Below are 16555 nucleotides of genomic sequence, written 5' to 3' on the forward strand. Positions count from 1 at the left end.
TTTCTAAGTCTAAATATGTTAAAAAATTTATATGAAATATATATAATTAAAAAAAAAAAATTAAATTTAAGTAACTAAAATTGATTAAATGATGAAAGATGCTCCCAAATTAAGATAGCACATGCAGCTCAACAATATATGTTTTTGGGGTTGAATGCGTTATAAAATAGTAAGGCTAAAAATGACATTTAAAAAAAGTGCTGAAAGTTTAAAAAAGTGCTGAAAGCTTGTAATTTATCTACAGAGGGTGCCGCTGTTGATGTATATTTTCAAAAAATTTAACAGTTTGATAAAGATAAAATTAAATAGTTGAACTCAAAGAACAATACTGCATACAATAAACCAGTCAATAAAGTATAAATTAATAAAAATCAACATTGTTTTACATATTTTTAATCTTTTTCACACTTTTCTAAAAGTTATTTTTTTAAAATACCAGCATGAATGTTATCTCTAGTTTTTAGTTTCAGAAGAACAGACCTAGAAATGTTCCTTGTATGGTTACTCCACTATGCTTCTATCATCGTAGTTGACACCACAGCAAAACCTACTTGTTGAATTGCAATCCCCTTTCCAAAGGGTATTCGGATTTGGTTTCAAATTTTCATCTTTCAACTACGCACACATGTGTCTCCCCTCTTCCTCTCACCTTCTATCTGCTACTGCTTCTTCTCGTTTCCAACCCTTGATCCTCAACAGCACCGTCTCTATCGAACCTTCCTTTCTGGGTTTCAAGGTACTCTTTTCAACATTTTTTCTTACAATATATTCTCGCTTTTTCTTTTATATGGCATTTTTTGGCTGTTTGTTTCACGCTGCATTGTGCTGATTTGATTAATCTCAAATAAGGTGCTAGGGTTGTTTTAGGCTTGCTTTCATTTTTTGAATGAAAAATTCTTGATTCTTTATTAATTTGGAGATGTAATTAGAATATCTCTTTATGTTCTTGTTGAAATTTATTTGTATTGGCCACTGTTTTACCTAATTTACTCCTGAGTTGCAACCTTTACAAATTAGTCTCACTGTATGTTTTATATTACTGTTATCCGAACTAAAAATTGACATCATTTGAAGTATTTTCTTACCTAATGTATTTGACTTGAACTATATTTGTTAGTGTTACATTACCTGAACAGATTGGACTGCAAAATATAACATTTGGGGTAAAATTCAATGCTAAAGGAATTGTAGATTGTTATGAGAAAGAATTGGAGACTCTTCCTACTGGTATTAAGCGTGAAATCGAATTCAAGATGATTGAAGGAATTTTCAACTCTTTGAAGGAAAATGGTATATTTTTCAGGTAGGAATTAATATGTTCCCTTGATTTCAGAATTCTTCTGGATCCAGGATAATATATATCAGATCAATTTGCATAATGTGAGGCACTTTATCATAATTATTTTTCAAAGGTCAAACCTTTTTTTTTTTCTGAATTGACGTTTTTTTTGTTATATTTTCTTGTTTATTTATTTTCTTTATTAAATTCTTTTTCTTTCTTGATCAAGTTCTGTTGAAGTTATAGTCATTATTTGAATTAAAGGCTTTTTGTTTTGCAAAACAACCGTTTTCAGATGTGAGTGTATACTGATGCAAACTAAAGTAATTGTTTGGACACTAGAAGGTCTCCAATTGGTTTTTGTGTCTTCCTTGATAACTATATGTATTCTTAGAAATTTAGCAAATGGCATTATGTCAAATGTTCAACTGAATATAAATATTATGATTTTATCATCAATAGCTTGAGAAGTAATATATATGTATTAAATGCTCAACTTTAAAGTTTTTGTTGATATATTTATGCTCTTTTATGATAATAAATTTTTTATTCTCTTAGTTTCCAATATCTTCCTTAAGTAGTTTAAGCATATAGATATTTATTGTCATTTTATTAGTAAATTAGGTTAGAATTAACTACTGACCTTAATTAATGTCAAAACTCAACCTGAATTAATTGTTGGGTTTAGAAAAACTTTTCATGTAGAAATAACAGAGGAGAAAATGAACAAGATGGATAGCAAGGGAGAGAAACAAGAAGGCCTTGCTATATTCTTACATAGACCAAAGGATCAATGCTGTCACAAGTGTTCATGGGCTATGTTTTCTCACTTCCTTTCTTCTCTTACTTATCCATAATCCTTTACAATTCCCTACAAGATCAAAAATTCAAATCTTGCAAGTTTCAAACTTTCATAGAGGATTAAGTGTCTGTTTTGTTTTAAAAGATATAAGTAGCTATTACTATTGCATATGCATGTTTCAGGATTAGATTAGTAATGTTAGAAAGCCAATATCTTCACATATGTATGTGTAACAATAACAATATCTTCACATAGCCCTAAACTCAAAGCGTAAACCTTGAACGGTAAACCTTGAACGGTAAACCTTGAACGGTAAACCTTGAACGGTAAACCTTGAACGGTAAACCTTGAACGGTAAACCTTGAACGGTAAACCTTGAACGGTAAACCTTGAACGGTAAACCTTGAACGGTAAACCTTGAACGGTAAACCTTGAACGGTAAACCTTGAACGGTAAACCTTGAACGGTAAACCTTGAACGGTAAACCTTGAACGGTAAACCTTGAACGGTAAACCTTGAACGGTAAACCTTGAACGGTAAACCTTGAACGGTAAACCTTGAACGGTAAACCTTGAACGGTAAACCTTGAACGGTAAACCTTGAACGGTAAACCTTGAACGGTAAACCTTGAACGGTAAACCTTGAACGGTAAACCTTGAACGGTAAAACCTAAACCCCAAACCCTAAACCCTAACTCTAACCCTAAACCTAAACATTAAATCTTAAACCATAAACCCTAAATTCATAATTCCTAAACCCTAACCCTAAACCTTGATTAACTACTAACCTTGATTAATGTCAAAACACAACCTGAAATAATTGTTGTGTTTACAAAAGCGCTTCATGTAGAAAGAACAGAGGAGAAAATGAACAAGAAGGATAACAAGGGAGAGAGTGGAGAAGGCCTTGCAATATTCTTACAGAGACCAAAGGATCAATGCTGTCACAATTGTTCATGGGCTATGTTTCTAATTTTTGGAGATTTATTGAATTTAAAGATCATTCTTTCTATTAGTTTTGTTTTCTATAAATTTTGAAATTACGGTCGCTTATTCCTATGAATAAGTAAGTTTTTTCTATAAATCAAAGAAAGAGATAAAAAAAAAGTCCTTCCAGTGTTTTTATGAAATCAATATTTAATCACGACCTTTACTGCATGTTTAATTACATATTTATATTTTTTAAAAATATTATATTTAGAGGTACAATTTGACTCATGAACTTCAACTTACTCCTAAATAAATATTCTCTTATTATTGATTTACCAAATTATTAAAATTAAGGAAGCTTCAAATCCTTAAAATGAATTAGACTTGGGAGAGTGCATTTGATTTTATTATAATATTTTAATTCATTTTTTTTTTCAAAATAACACGAATTTTTAAAATATTTTAAATTATAAAATGATTTTAAATAATTTATATTAATTATAAATTGAATTTTATTTAATTTTTACTATTTGTAATATGACAAGAAAGTTAAGTCCAACTTAACATTTTTTATTGGACTAAATTAATTCAATTTGAGTTTGTTTAAACTTAATATTATGAGTGTTACTCACTCCACCACCCCATCTTCTCCCTCCACCTTCCCAATTTTTTCTAAATTTCAATCCTACCCTTTTTACTTTTACTTTTACCCATTTTACTTTTTATTTTTTAAAACCCTAATCCCCTTTCACTTTCACTCTTTTTCTCATACGCAAGCCTCCCCCACCCACTTTCACTTTCTCTCTTTCTTTTCAATTTCCACATCCGTTCACACCATTCTCCATTTCTGCCTTTTCTTCATTCTTTATTCTTCTTGAAAGCTTAGTTACGTTATATTATATATGGTTTGATCACTTTTGTCATATTTTCTAAAAAGTAATGGAAAGAAGTTGACAGTTTGAACAATAAATTTCATGTGGTAGTTCATCAACATATGTGGATGTGAGGATTTCTGAATATGGTGTAGATTCAATAAACTAATTCTGATATTCAAAGTCACATGGTATGATACATAGTGGTGACGTAGAGAAGGTGAAGAGGACTCGTGACACTCTTAGCGAAGAAGATTGTAGGGATTAATTAGATTCAGTGTTATCAGATGTAGAAATTGAAAAGAAAGAGAGAAAGCGAAAGTGGGGATGGGAGGTGGAGGCTTGCCTCTGAGAGAAAAAGTAAAAGTGAAAGGGGATTATGATTTTAAAAAATAAAAAGTAAAATAGATAAAGGTCGACAAGAGTCCAAAATTAATCAATTTTATCTTTGTCTCCACTAACATGATATAATTTAAACCTAGGTTAACGTATGTGAGTCTGATTCTACCACATCTGACACGATTGGATAAAACTCAACTGAATCTAAGACATGACTTAATCCAACTCAATTTTACTAAAAATGAGTTTGATTCAACTTAACGTAAAATATACTTAACTTGACTAGAATTAATTCACACCTAAAATTGAAAAAACAATTTACAAAATAAGAATCAGGCTAATTGAAAGAAAAATTAAACAACAATATTAAATTAAAAAGTATAAAATTTATTAATACTCTATATTTTTTAACATGGGTTTAACTAAACATATCCAAGCAATTTAAAACTTAGATAAATCTAAATTTTAATAATATTTATAAAAACATTTAAATATGAAAAAACATATTTAAAACAATAATTAAAATGTTTTTCACTATGTAAATTTCCGCTTCTCAGCTAACAGCTGTTTCGAAGTTCATAATAATAAAGGTAAGGAGCCGTTAGCACCATGCCAAGTTGGTGGTCCCAAAACGGAGAAGGACCTGCAACATTAAAATTCTAATTGCATCATCACCGACTGTTTAATTTTCCACACACCACGTAATCTCAGCCGTCAATCTCGACTCTCCTTTTTTATATATCCTTTGGTTTTTCTGAACCTTTATTGTTGGTTTTTCTTTTTGGCGGGTATCTGGGTCGATGAATTTTCTTTATGCCATTGATGTAAGAAAAGCATTATTTCTTCTGAGTTTTCTTTCTAATATTTAATTTCTCTGGTATTGATCACCGAACATATGGATTGAACTGTGATTTGTTTATCTGCGGCAGTGTCTGAGTTAGTTATGTAACGTCCATGGAGAGCGATCCCGGTTATGAGTTTCTCCATTGCTTTCTCAGTTCTTGAATTTATCTTTCGGTTCTATACTTGAATTTTTAATTTTTGAATTTATCCAATCGATTTTTACTGATCTTTTATTTTCTCTTCTGTTACATCAGTCATTTAACTTTTATTCATTTGCAACGGCTCAGGGTAACATAGTTTCTTCTGTATTAAATTTCTCTGGACTTGATCACTGAACAGTAAGGATTGGATTGTTATTTGTGTCTCTGCTCCAGTCTTTGGATTAGTTTCGAGAGCCTGTTACGAGTTTATCCATTGGGTTTTTCGTTCTTGAATTTATGAATTGTTCCTGCGTATCTAATGAGGTTATCTATTAGTTTTTCATTCTTGAGTGTATGGATTCATCGTAACTTGGTTTTTTACTAAGACATTCTTGGTCTTTGCAAGGAAGACAACCAATGTATCATGTGAAGGTATTTAGATGACAGATATATATATCAAATGTTTGTATCCATTCTTTTTCAAGCACTGAACAAGCAATGCTGATTTCTATCTTCATCGAGTCTTGAGTTTGTGTAATTTCCTTATGGTTTCTGTACTTTTTAATCTTGTAAGAGATTATTTTTTTCGATTTAATTCTTCTTGCTTTCCTCTTGAGCTTTATAGGGAGGCAATGGATGTGTGCTGTAAGTTTTAGAAGCAGTGGATGAAAATCCTGTGAAACTGTAAGTTTTATTATTGTTTACATTCCTTGTTTTAGCTGGGTTTATTATTTCACTGGACTTGTGGTGTGGGAGTTATTGTCTTTGTAACAGGCTCTATAAGAGTTAGGAGTCATCGACGTTTATTATTTCACTGGATAATCATGTCGAGTGGCAGTTCTGGATTTTGTAACAGGCTCTTTAAGAGATAGGAATCATCGATATTTGTGTTGTTGGGTCTTTGACTACAAAAGTATTTCTTTTAATTTGATACCCATAAAAAGTATTTCTTCTATTTTAAATAAGCTTGGCCATTACAGCTATGATTTTTTGTTGGGTTGATCACGTCGGCCATCCGTTTTCGAAGCCGTGTTGGGTGAGCATTTTTCTCCTTATTTTTCTCTTTCTTTTCCACACTCGACGTTTTTTTCACCCACTCTGACTCATCTTTTTGTAAAGAGTCATCGATATTTGTGTTGGTGGGCCTTTGACTCTGTTGATTTGATTGCCTTTTATTCGTTTTATTTGATACCCACAAAAGTACCTCTTCTAATTGAAAAAAACTTAGCCGTTACGGTTTTTGAATTTTTGTGGGTTTCATCACGTCTGTGTCAGCCATTCCCTTCTTGAAACTGTTGCGGGTAAGCACTTTTCCCTCCTGTTCTCCCTTTTTGTCCACAGTTATACTTTTCTTTCTGCAATTGAGTCATCTTATTGTAAAGAGTTTCGTTTCCTTCTATTTTAATTTGTTCTTTTACAGACTCGTAAAATTTTCTCAGCTATAGAGCCATGTTATGTTCAAAATAATCTTTCTTTCTTACTTTATATGTTTTCCCTATTAATTTTGGTTTTTCATAGTTATGCTATTTCTATCCGATCATTCCGTTCTTGTACTCTGTTAATTGTAGTTGTCGTGGTTATTCATGTGAGGATTGAGTCCCATAACGCTTTTCACTTTTATAAAAATATATCAGGGCTTGCACTATTTGCATTTATTTGTTTGCAGCAAGCAGAGACTTCGTTTGGGATTTCTCTCTCGGTTTGAATATTGGATCAATCGTGATATTGGGAGAGCTAGCATATTTGCACCTTACAATTAAAGAATTAATTTATTTGATGAGTTGCTGAATTTGATGGAGAAACAAGTTAGTTATATATATCTCTGAATGTGGGAGTACTTTTTTTTTTTCAATTGTTTAGTGTTTATTGTTTTCTTAATTATTCTCCATTACTTGGGCTCTATAGGGAAGACTTATTATGAATGTTTGTTAGGTCGTGGAGGCTATGGCAGTTGATTATTGGACTTCTTGTGAGGCTTTAGGTTTTATCTTTATGTTCGAATTGGAATTGCTTTAGTCTCTCTTGTTAGTTCAATAGGAAGGTACGTATGTCTGTCAATTTTGTGGTGCTGATTCTTGATGCAACGAATTGGAAGAAGATTTAGAACTGCTAACGACTCAGGTTATTTTATTTCCGACAAATCCAGGAGTTGGTTGAACTGTTTGCATTCATAGCATTAGCATTCCGGGAGATTTCCCTTGCCGATAGAATGTAACATGAAAGGGCAACTTCTCAAGATAACCTAATTTCTTTTACGTGTTTTGAAAAGATTAATCTTTTCAATGGTGTTTGGATTTGTTGTGTAACGTAGTGCACAATGAATATGGGACATGTGGTGTAGGGCTTTGACTCTTTGTTTGAAAGTTCTATAAAATTGAAGTTCTTGATAATCTATCACGTGAACTTTTCGTTTTCATATTGTCCTTTTCCCTCTTCATTTTCATTGGGTTGATTGTTCAATTTTGTGATTCTTGATTATCCCACTTCTGTTTTGAAGTTCTGAAAATTAATTTTTTATTTTCTTAGGTGTTTTGAAAAGATGAATCTTTTTTGAAAAGATGAATCTTTTCAATGGTGTTTGGATTTGTTGTGTAACTAGTACATAGTGAATATGGGAGATGAAGGGTAGGGCTTTGATTCTTTGTTTGAAAGTTCTATAAAGTTGAACTTTAGTAGTGGTAATCTATCATGTGGACTTTTCGTTTTCATATTGTCCTTTTCTCTCTTCACTTTCATTGGGTTGATTGTTCAATTTTGTGATTCTTGATTATCTCACTTCTGTTTTGAAGTTCTGAAAATTAATTTTTATTTTCTTAGGTGTTTTGAAAAGATGAATCTTTTCAATGGTGTTTGGATTTGTTGTGTAACTAGTGCACAGTGAATATGGGACATGTGGGGTAGGGCTTTGATTCTTTGTTTGAAAGTTCTATAAAGTTAAACTTTAGTAGTGGTAATCTATCATGTGGACTTTTCGTTTTCATATTGTTCTTTTCTCTCTTCACTTTCATTGGGTTGATTGTTCAATTTTATGATTCTTGATTATCTCTCTTCTGTTTTAAAGTTCTGAAAATTAATTTTTTATTTTCTTAGGTGTTTTGAAAAGATGAATCTTTTCAATGGTGTTTGGATTTGTTGTGTAACGTAGTACACAATGAATATGGGTCATGTTGGGTAGGGCTTTGACTCTTTCTTTGAAAGTTCTATAAAATTAATTTTAGTAGTTGTAATTAGCAACCAGTTCTTGATATTTATCATGCGGACTTTTTGTTTTCATATTGTCCTGTTCTCTCTTCAGTTTCATTGGGTTGATTGTTCAATTTTATGATTCTTGATTATCCCACTTCTGTTTTGAAGTTCTCAAAATTATTTTTTTTATTTTCTTAGGTGTTTTGATAAGATGAATCTTTTCAATGGTGTTTGGATTTGTTGTGTAACGTAGTGCACAATGAATATGGGACATGTTGGGTAGGGCTTTGACTCTTTCTTTGAAAGTTCTATAAAATTAATTTTAGTAGTTGTAATTAGCAACCAGTTCTTGATATTTATCATGCGGACTTTTTGTTTTCATATTGTCCTGTTCTCTCTTCAGTTTCATTGGGTTGATTGTTCAATTTTATGATTCTTGATTATCCCACTTCTGTTTTGAAGTTCTCAAAATTATTTTTTTTATTTTCTTAGGTGTTTTGATAAGATGAATCTTTTCAATGCTGTTTGGATTTGTTGTGTGACTAGTGCACAGTGAATATGGCACATGTGGGGTAGGGCTTTGATTCTTTGTTTGAAAGTTCTATAAAGTTGAATTTTAGTAGTGGTAATCTATCCTGTGAACTTTTCGTTTTCATATTGTCTTTTTCTCTCTTCACTTTCATTGGGTTGATTGTTCAATTTTGTGATTCTTGATTATCCCATTTCTCTCTTGAAGTTCTGAAAATTATTTTTTTATTTTCTTAGGTGTTTTGAAAAGATGAATCTTTTTAATGGTGTTTGAATTTGTTGTGTAACTAGTGCACAATGAATATGGGAGATGAGGGGTAGGGCTTTGATTCTTTGTTTAAAAGTTCTATAAAGTTGAACTTTAGTAGTGGTAATCTATCATGTGCACTTTTCATTTTAATATTGTCCTTTTCTCTCTTCACTTTCATTGGATTGATTGTTCAATTTTGTGATTCTTTGATTATCTCACTTCTGTTTTGAAGTTCTGAAAATTAATCTTTTATTTCCTTAGGTGTTTTGAAAAGATGAATCTTTTCAATGGTGTTTTGATTTGTTGTGTAACCGAGTGCACAATGAATATGGGACATGTGGGGTAGGGCTTTGACTCTTTGTTTGAAAGCTCTATAAAATTGAATTTTAGTAGTTGTAAATAGCAACCAGTTCTTGATATCTATGATGTGAACTTTTTGTTTTCATATTGTCCTTTTCTCTCTTCAGTTTCATTGGGTTGATTGTTCAATTTTATGATTTTTGATTATCGCACTTCTGTTTTGAAATTCTGAAAATTATTTTTTTATTTTTTAGGTGTTTTGGAAATATGAATCTTTTCAATGGTGTTTGGATTTGTTGTGTAACTAGTGCACAGTGAATATGGGCCATGTGGGGGTAGGGCTTTGATTGTTTGTTTGAAAGTTCTATAAAATTGAATTTTAGTAGTGGTAATCTATCATGTGGACTTTTCGATTTCATATTGTCTTTTTCTCTCTTCACTTTCATTGGGTTGATTGTTCAATTTTGTGATTCTCTATTATCCCACTTATGTTTTGAAGTTCTGAAAATTATTTTTTTATTCTTAGGTGTTTTGAATGAATGAATCTTTTCAATGGTGTTTGGATTTGTTGTGTAACTAGTGTACAATAAATATGGGAGATGAGGGGTAGGGCTTTGATCCTTTGTTTGAAAGGTCTATAAAGTTGAACTTTAGTAGTGGTAATCTTTTATGTTGACTTTTCGTTTTCATATTGTCCGTTTCTCTCTTTACTCTCATTGGGTTGATTGTTCAATTTTGTGATTCTTGATTATCCCACTTCTGTTTTGAAATTCTGAAAATTATTTTTTTGTTTTTAGGTGTTTTGAAAAGATGAATTTTTTCAGTGATGTTTTGATTTGTTGTGTAACTAGTGCACAGTGAATATGGGAAATGTGAGATAGGGCTTGATTCTTTGTTTGAAAGTTCTATAAAGTTAAACTTTAGTAGTTGTAATCTGCATAAATAAATAGGGACATTCGAAATTAAACCATAATTATAAAATAAACATTATTAGTAAGAATTTAGAATTGATATAAATGATGAAAGAAAAGGAAGGTATGAAAACCCAGCCGAATGAACTGATTCACAGCTTTTAAAAAAGAAAACTCGCCACTCATATACGGCCACGTGGCAGGAAGGGAGTTACCAGGTTAGTACACAGGGACACTCGACTTGCTATATATAGGTGGAAGTTTGAAAGAAAAAGGAGCTTACTGGGTTTTTAGAATTGGAATAACACAGGGGAGGGAACTGGGATTGAAAAAGGAGGAAAAAAGGTGAAGAAAGTAAGAAGCAGGAAAAAAGTGTGGGAAAATAGTAGAAGGCAGAGAAGAAAGAAGAATTCGGAAAAGGTTGAGAAAGCAGAGAAGGGGAAAGAAGGTTTGAATAGTATTGGTTTCACACAGCGAAGGTTCTTTATCCCATTCTTTATCTCTTTAGTTAAATTGATTAAATCACTGGTCAAATTTCTTATATTTCGGATGTGCTCCTGCGTGTTTGTTAATCAATGTTTGATACTCTTCTTTCCTGTAAATCTCATGCACAATTTCTTGGTATTTTTGCGATAAGTTTTGTTTTCTTCTTGAATGGCTATTTTTGTTCTTTAAATCATAAAAAAACTTGACAGCCGGAGAATAAAATTCTATTTACTTTAATGAAAATTTAAGCAAGAATTAAAGAATTAAACAGAGCATAATACCAGAGGAAATTTGCCCAAAAAAATCGGCGTGGTGCAGATCTGGGTTAAACTTGAATGGAACGGATTCATCGATGGAGACGTGGTGCAGGAAGCATTCATTTGCAATGTGGCAAATGTTGGGTTTCGATAATGGAAGTGGCGTGACGCCAGCGGCAGTCGCTGGCAACGATGCGGCCAGTGATCTTTTGGGGGTGGGTGGCGCGGCCCTGGCACAGTTAGGGTTCATGGCAGAAGTTTTTGTTTTTTTAATATATATATATATATATATATATAAATAATTTTTTTGAATAAAAAATAGGTAACTTAATATTAAGAAAATTAATAATAATAAAAATTAAAATAATAGTAATAAAAAAAAAGTTCTTTCTTCTTTTTTTTCTTTTGAACCCTCTTTTCTTATGTTCACACCCTTCTATTACCCATTTCAGTTTTTCTGCATCTTATTCTTGTATGTTCACATCTCTGACTTATATTAGTGTCGTGTAACATTGTACAACTCATCGAGATTGTGAGAGTTTGTGACAATCACTTGTACATGTTATATTAATGGAGTATATGCTTGTAATGTGGGAAAGATATACAAATTGTGGGAGGAAATTCTGTGTACTGTGAAACCAAAGGTTTCATTAGTTTGTAATGTGGGAAGGTTATACAAATTGTGGGAGGAAATTTTGTGCAATGTGAAACTAAAAGTTTCATTACTTTGTAATGTGGGAAGGATATACAAATTGTGGGAGGAAATGTTGTGCACTGTGAAACTAAAGGTTTCATTACTTTCTAATGTGGGAAGGATATACAAATTGTGGGAGGAAATTTTGTGCACTGTGAAGCTAAAGGTTTCACTACTTTGTAATGTGGGAAGGATATACAAAATGTGGGAGGAAATTCTGTGCACTGTGAAACTAAAGGTTTCATTACTTTGTAATATGGGAAAGATATATAAATTGTGGGAGGAAATTCTGTGCACTGTGAAACTAAAGGTTTCATTACTTTGTAATGTGAAAAGGATATACAAATTGTGGGAGGAAATTCTCTGCACTGTGAAACTAAAGGTTTCATTACTTACGCTTACATTATTTTTTTTCTACGTTAATTTGTGGCTGGAAAAACTTGTTTGGTGGATTATTAATGACGTGTTATTGGAATGTGGGAGTTTGTGATAGTCACTTCTAGAAGTTATATTAATGAGTATATGCTTGTAATGTGGGAAAAATATACAAATTGTGGGAGGAAATTCTGTGCACTGTGAAACTAAAAGTTTCATTACTTTTTAATGTGGGAAGGATACACAAATTGTGGGAGCAAATTTTGTGCACTATGAGACTAAAGGTTTCATTACTTTGTAAAGTGGGAAGGATATACAAATTGTGGGAGAAAATTCTGTGCCCTGTAAAACTAAGGGTTTCATTACTTATGCTTACATTATTTTTTTTCTACGTTAATTTGTGGCTGGCTAAACTTGTTTGGTGGATTATTAATGATGTGTTATTGGAATGTGGGAGTTTGTGACAATGACTTGTTCAAGTTATACAAATGGAGTATATGCTTGTAATGAGGGAAAGATATACAAATTGTGGAAGGAAATTCTGTGCACTGTGAAACCAAAGGTTTCATTACTTTGTAATGTGGGAAGGATATACAAATTGTGGGAGGAAATTTTGTGTACTGTGAAACTAAAGGTTTCATTACTTGGTGGATTATTAATGACGAGTTATTGGAATGTGGGAGTTTGTGATAGTCACTTCTACAAGTTTTATTAATGGTGTATATGCTTGTAATGTGGGAGTGTATATTAGACTTTGACATTTGGGGAGAATTTCTCTGCTACGCTGTCCTTTAATTCTTGACGTGAATTTTTGGTTTTATAGAGGTACTTTGGGATGAATATGGGACATGTGATGAAATGCTTCTCGGTTTGAAAAGTTCTATTACTCAGGTGCCTTGTCGATAACCACTTTTAGTTGAAACCTTTCACTATTTTCTCTTGATATGAAAAGAGAAAAGTTGTAAATGGAACGAATTTTGTTTGAAACATTATCGTTGCCAGGTTTGAGATTTCTTTTGCGGACATGTGATTAAAATAGTTGAAGAGTAGTTGGAATGGCTCACGACAAATTAACGTAAACTTCAACGGAAACACAAGATGGAATCGTGATTTGTTTCTATGCACTGGTGTTTGGATTAGTTTTGTGTAACATCTTGCATCTAGAGAAGCCTGTTATGAGAGTGTTTCCATTGGTTTTTGTATTCTTGAATTTATGAATTTTTCTTAACCTCTGTGCACTTTTAGCTTTTATTAATTTATGAAGCCTGCTGTGATTTGTTTATCTGCGGCAGTGTCTGAGTTAGTTATGTAACGTCCTGCATGGCATGGAGAGCGATCCCAGTTATGAGTTTCTCCATTGCTTTCTCAGTTCTTGAATTTATCTTTCGGTTCTATACTTGAATTTTTAATTCTTGAATTTATCCAATTGATTTTTACTGATCTTTTATTTTCTCTTCTGTTACATCAGCCATTTAACTTTTATTCATTTGCAACGGCTCAGGGTAACATAGTTTCTTCTGTATTAAATTTCTCTGGACTTGATCACTGAGAAGTAAGGATTGGATTGTTATTTGTGTCTCTGCTCCAGTCTTTGGATTAGTTTCGAGAGCCTGTTACGAGTTTATCCATTGGGTTTTTGGTTCTTGAATTTATGAATTGTTCCTGCGTAGCATCAAGGCTCTAATGAGGTTATCTATTAGTTTTTCATTCTTGAGTGTATGGATTCATCGTGACTTGGTTTTCTACTAAGACATTCTTGGTCTTTGCAAGGAAGACAACCGATGTATCATGTGAAGGTATTTAGATGACAGATATATATATATCAAATGTTTGTATCCATTTTTTTTCAAGCACTGAACAAGCAGTGCTGATTTCTATCTTCATCGAGTCTTGAGTTTGTGTAATTACCTTATGGTTCCTGTACTTTTTAATCTTGTAAGAGATTATTTTTTTCGATTTAATTCTTCTTGCTTTCCTCTTGAGCTTTATAGGGAGGCAATGGATGTGTGCTGTAGGTTTGAGAAGCAGTGGATGAAAATCCTGTGAAACTGTAAGTTTTATTATTATTTGCATTCCTTGTTTTAGCTGGGTTTATTATTTCACTGGACTTGTGGTGTGGGAGTTATTGTCTTTGTAACAGGCTCTATAAGAGTTAGGAGTCATCGACGTTTATTATTTCACTGGATAATCGTGTTGAGTGGCAGTTCTGGATTTTGTAACAGGCTCTTTAAGAGAAAGGAATCATCGACATTTGTGTTGTTGGGTCTTTGACTACAAAAGTATTTCTTTTAATTTGATACCCATAAAAAGTATTTCTTCTATTTTAAATAAGCTTGGCCATTACAGCTATGATTTTTTGTTGGGTTGATCACGCCTGTCGGCCATCTGTTTTCGAAGCCGTGTTGGGTGAGCATTTTTCTTCTTATTTTTCTCTTTTTTTTCCACACTTGAAATTTTTTTCACCCATTCTGACTCATCTTTTTGTAAAGAGTCACCAATATTTGTGTTGGTGGGCCTTTGACTCTGTTGATTTGATACCCACAAAAGTACCTCTTCTAATTGATAAAAACCTTAGCCGTTACGGTTTTTGAATTTTTGTGGGTTTCATCACGTCTCTAGCCATTCCCTTCTTGAAACTGTTGTGGGTAAGCACTTTTCCCTCCTGTTCTCTCTTTTTGTCCACACTTATACTTTTCTTTCTGCAATTGAGTCATCTTATTATAAAGAGTTTCGTTTCCTTCTATTTTAATTTGTTCTTTTACAGACTCATAAAATTTTCTCAGCTACAGTGTTATGTTCAAAATAATCTTTCTTTCTTACTTTATATGTTTTCCCTATTAATATTTGTTTTCATATTGTCCTTTTCTCTCTTCAGTTTCATTGAGTTGATTGTTCAATTTTGTGATTCTTGATTATCCCACTTCTGTTTCGAAGTTCTCAAAATTATTTTTTATTTTCTTAGGTGTTTTGATAAGATGAATCTTTTCAATGGTGTTTGGATTTGTTGTGTAACTAGTGCACAATGAATATGGGACATGTGGGGTAGGGCTTTGATTCTTTTATTGAAAGTTCTATAAAGTTGAATTTTGGTAGTGGTAATCTATCATGTGGACTTTTCGTTTTCATATTGTCTTTTTCTCTCTTCACTTTCATTGGGTTGATTGTTCAATTTTGTGATTCTTGATTATCCCACTTTTCTTTTGAAGTACTGAAAAATATTTTTTTTATTTTCTTAAGTGTTTTGAATAGATCAATCTTTTCAATGGTGTTTGGATTTGTTGTGTATCATAGTGCACAATGAATATGGGACATGCGGAGTAGGGCTTTGATTCTTTGTTTGAGTGTTCTATAAAGTTTATATTTAGTAGTGGTAATTAGCAATTGGTTCTTGATAATCTATCATGTGGACTTTTCGTTTTTATATTGTCCTTTTCTCTCTTCAGTTTCATTGGGTTGATTGTTCAATTTTATGATTCTTGATTATCGCACTTCTGTTTTGAAGTTCTGAAAATTATTTTTTTATTTTCTTAGGTGTTTTGAAAAGATGAATCTTTTCAATGGTGTTTGAATTTGTTGTGTAACTAGTGCACAATGAATATGGGAGATGAGGGGTAGGGCTTTGATTCTTTGTTTAAAAGTTCTATAAAGTTGAACTTTAGTAGTGGTAATCTATCATGTGCACTTTTCATTTTAATATTGTCCTTTTCTCTCTTCACTTTCATTGGATTGATTGTTCAATTTTGTGATTCTTTGATTATCTCACTTCTGTTTTGAAGTTCTGAAAATTAATCTTTTATTTTCTTAGGTGTTTTGAAAAGATGACTCTTTTCAATGGTGTTTTGATTTGTTGTGTAACGGAGTGCACAATGAATATGGGACATGTGGGGTAGGGCTTTGACTCTTATTTTGAAAGTTCTATAAAATTGAATATTGGTAGTTGTAATTAGCAACCAGTTCTTGATAATCTATCATGTGAACTTTTTGTTTTCATATTGTCCTTTTCTCTCTTCAGTTTCATTGGATTGATTGTTCAATTTTATGATTCTTGATTATCCCACTTCTGTTTTGAAGTTCTGAAAATTATTTTTTTATTTTCTTGGGTGTTTTGAAAAGATGAATCTTTTCAATGGTGTTTGGATTTGTTGTGTAACTAGTGCACAGTGAATACAGGCCATGTGGGGTAGGTCTTTGATTGTTTGTTTGAAAGTTCTATAAAATTGAATTTTAGTAGTGGTAATCTATCATGTGGACTTTTCGTTTTCATATTGTCCTTTTCTCTCTTCACTTTCATTGGGTTGATTGTTCAATTTTGTGATTCTTGATTATCCCACTTCTGTTTTGAAGTTCGTAAAATTATTTTTTTA

At 32.2% G+C, this 16555-nt stretch overlaps 1 protein-coding gene across 9 annotated transcripts in view; it reads left to right on the forward strand.

The window, feature by feature from the left end:
- Positions 1–457: 457 nt before the first annotated feature.
- Positions 458–16555, forward strand: part of LOC108325849 (pantoate--beta-alanine ligase) — a 36939-nt gene continuing 20841 nt past the window's right edge. For 2 of the 9 annotated variants that reach the window (XR_008247985.1, XR_008247987.1), the window contains exons 1-3: positions 5001–5045; positions 5830–5888; positions 14183–14241. The gene's annotated coding sequence lies outside the window, so the exon portion shown is untranslated. Of the gene's footprint in view, positions 737–1117; positions 1304–4983; positions 5046–5829; positions 5889–6870; positions 7010–7136; positions 14242–16555 lie in introns of those variants that run through there. The other 7 variants (XR_008247986.1, XR_008247988.1, XM_052875251.1 and 4 more) reach the window with 6 other exon arrangements.

The sequence above is a fragment of the Vigna angularis genome, chromosome 3 (assembly GCF_016808095.1).
Source record: "Vigna angularis cultivar LongXiaoDou No.4 chromosome 3, ASM1680809v1, whole genome shotgun sequence".
In the NCBI taxonomy this organism is placed as follows: Eukaryota; Viridiplantae; Streptophyta; class Magnoliopsida; order Fabales; family Fabaceae; genus Vigna; species Vigna angularis.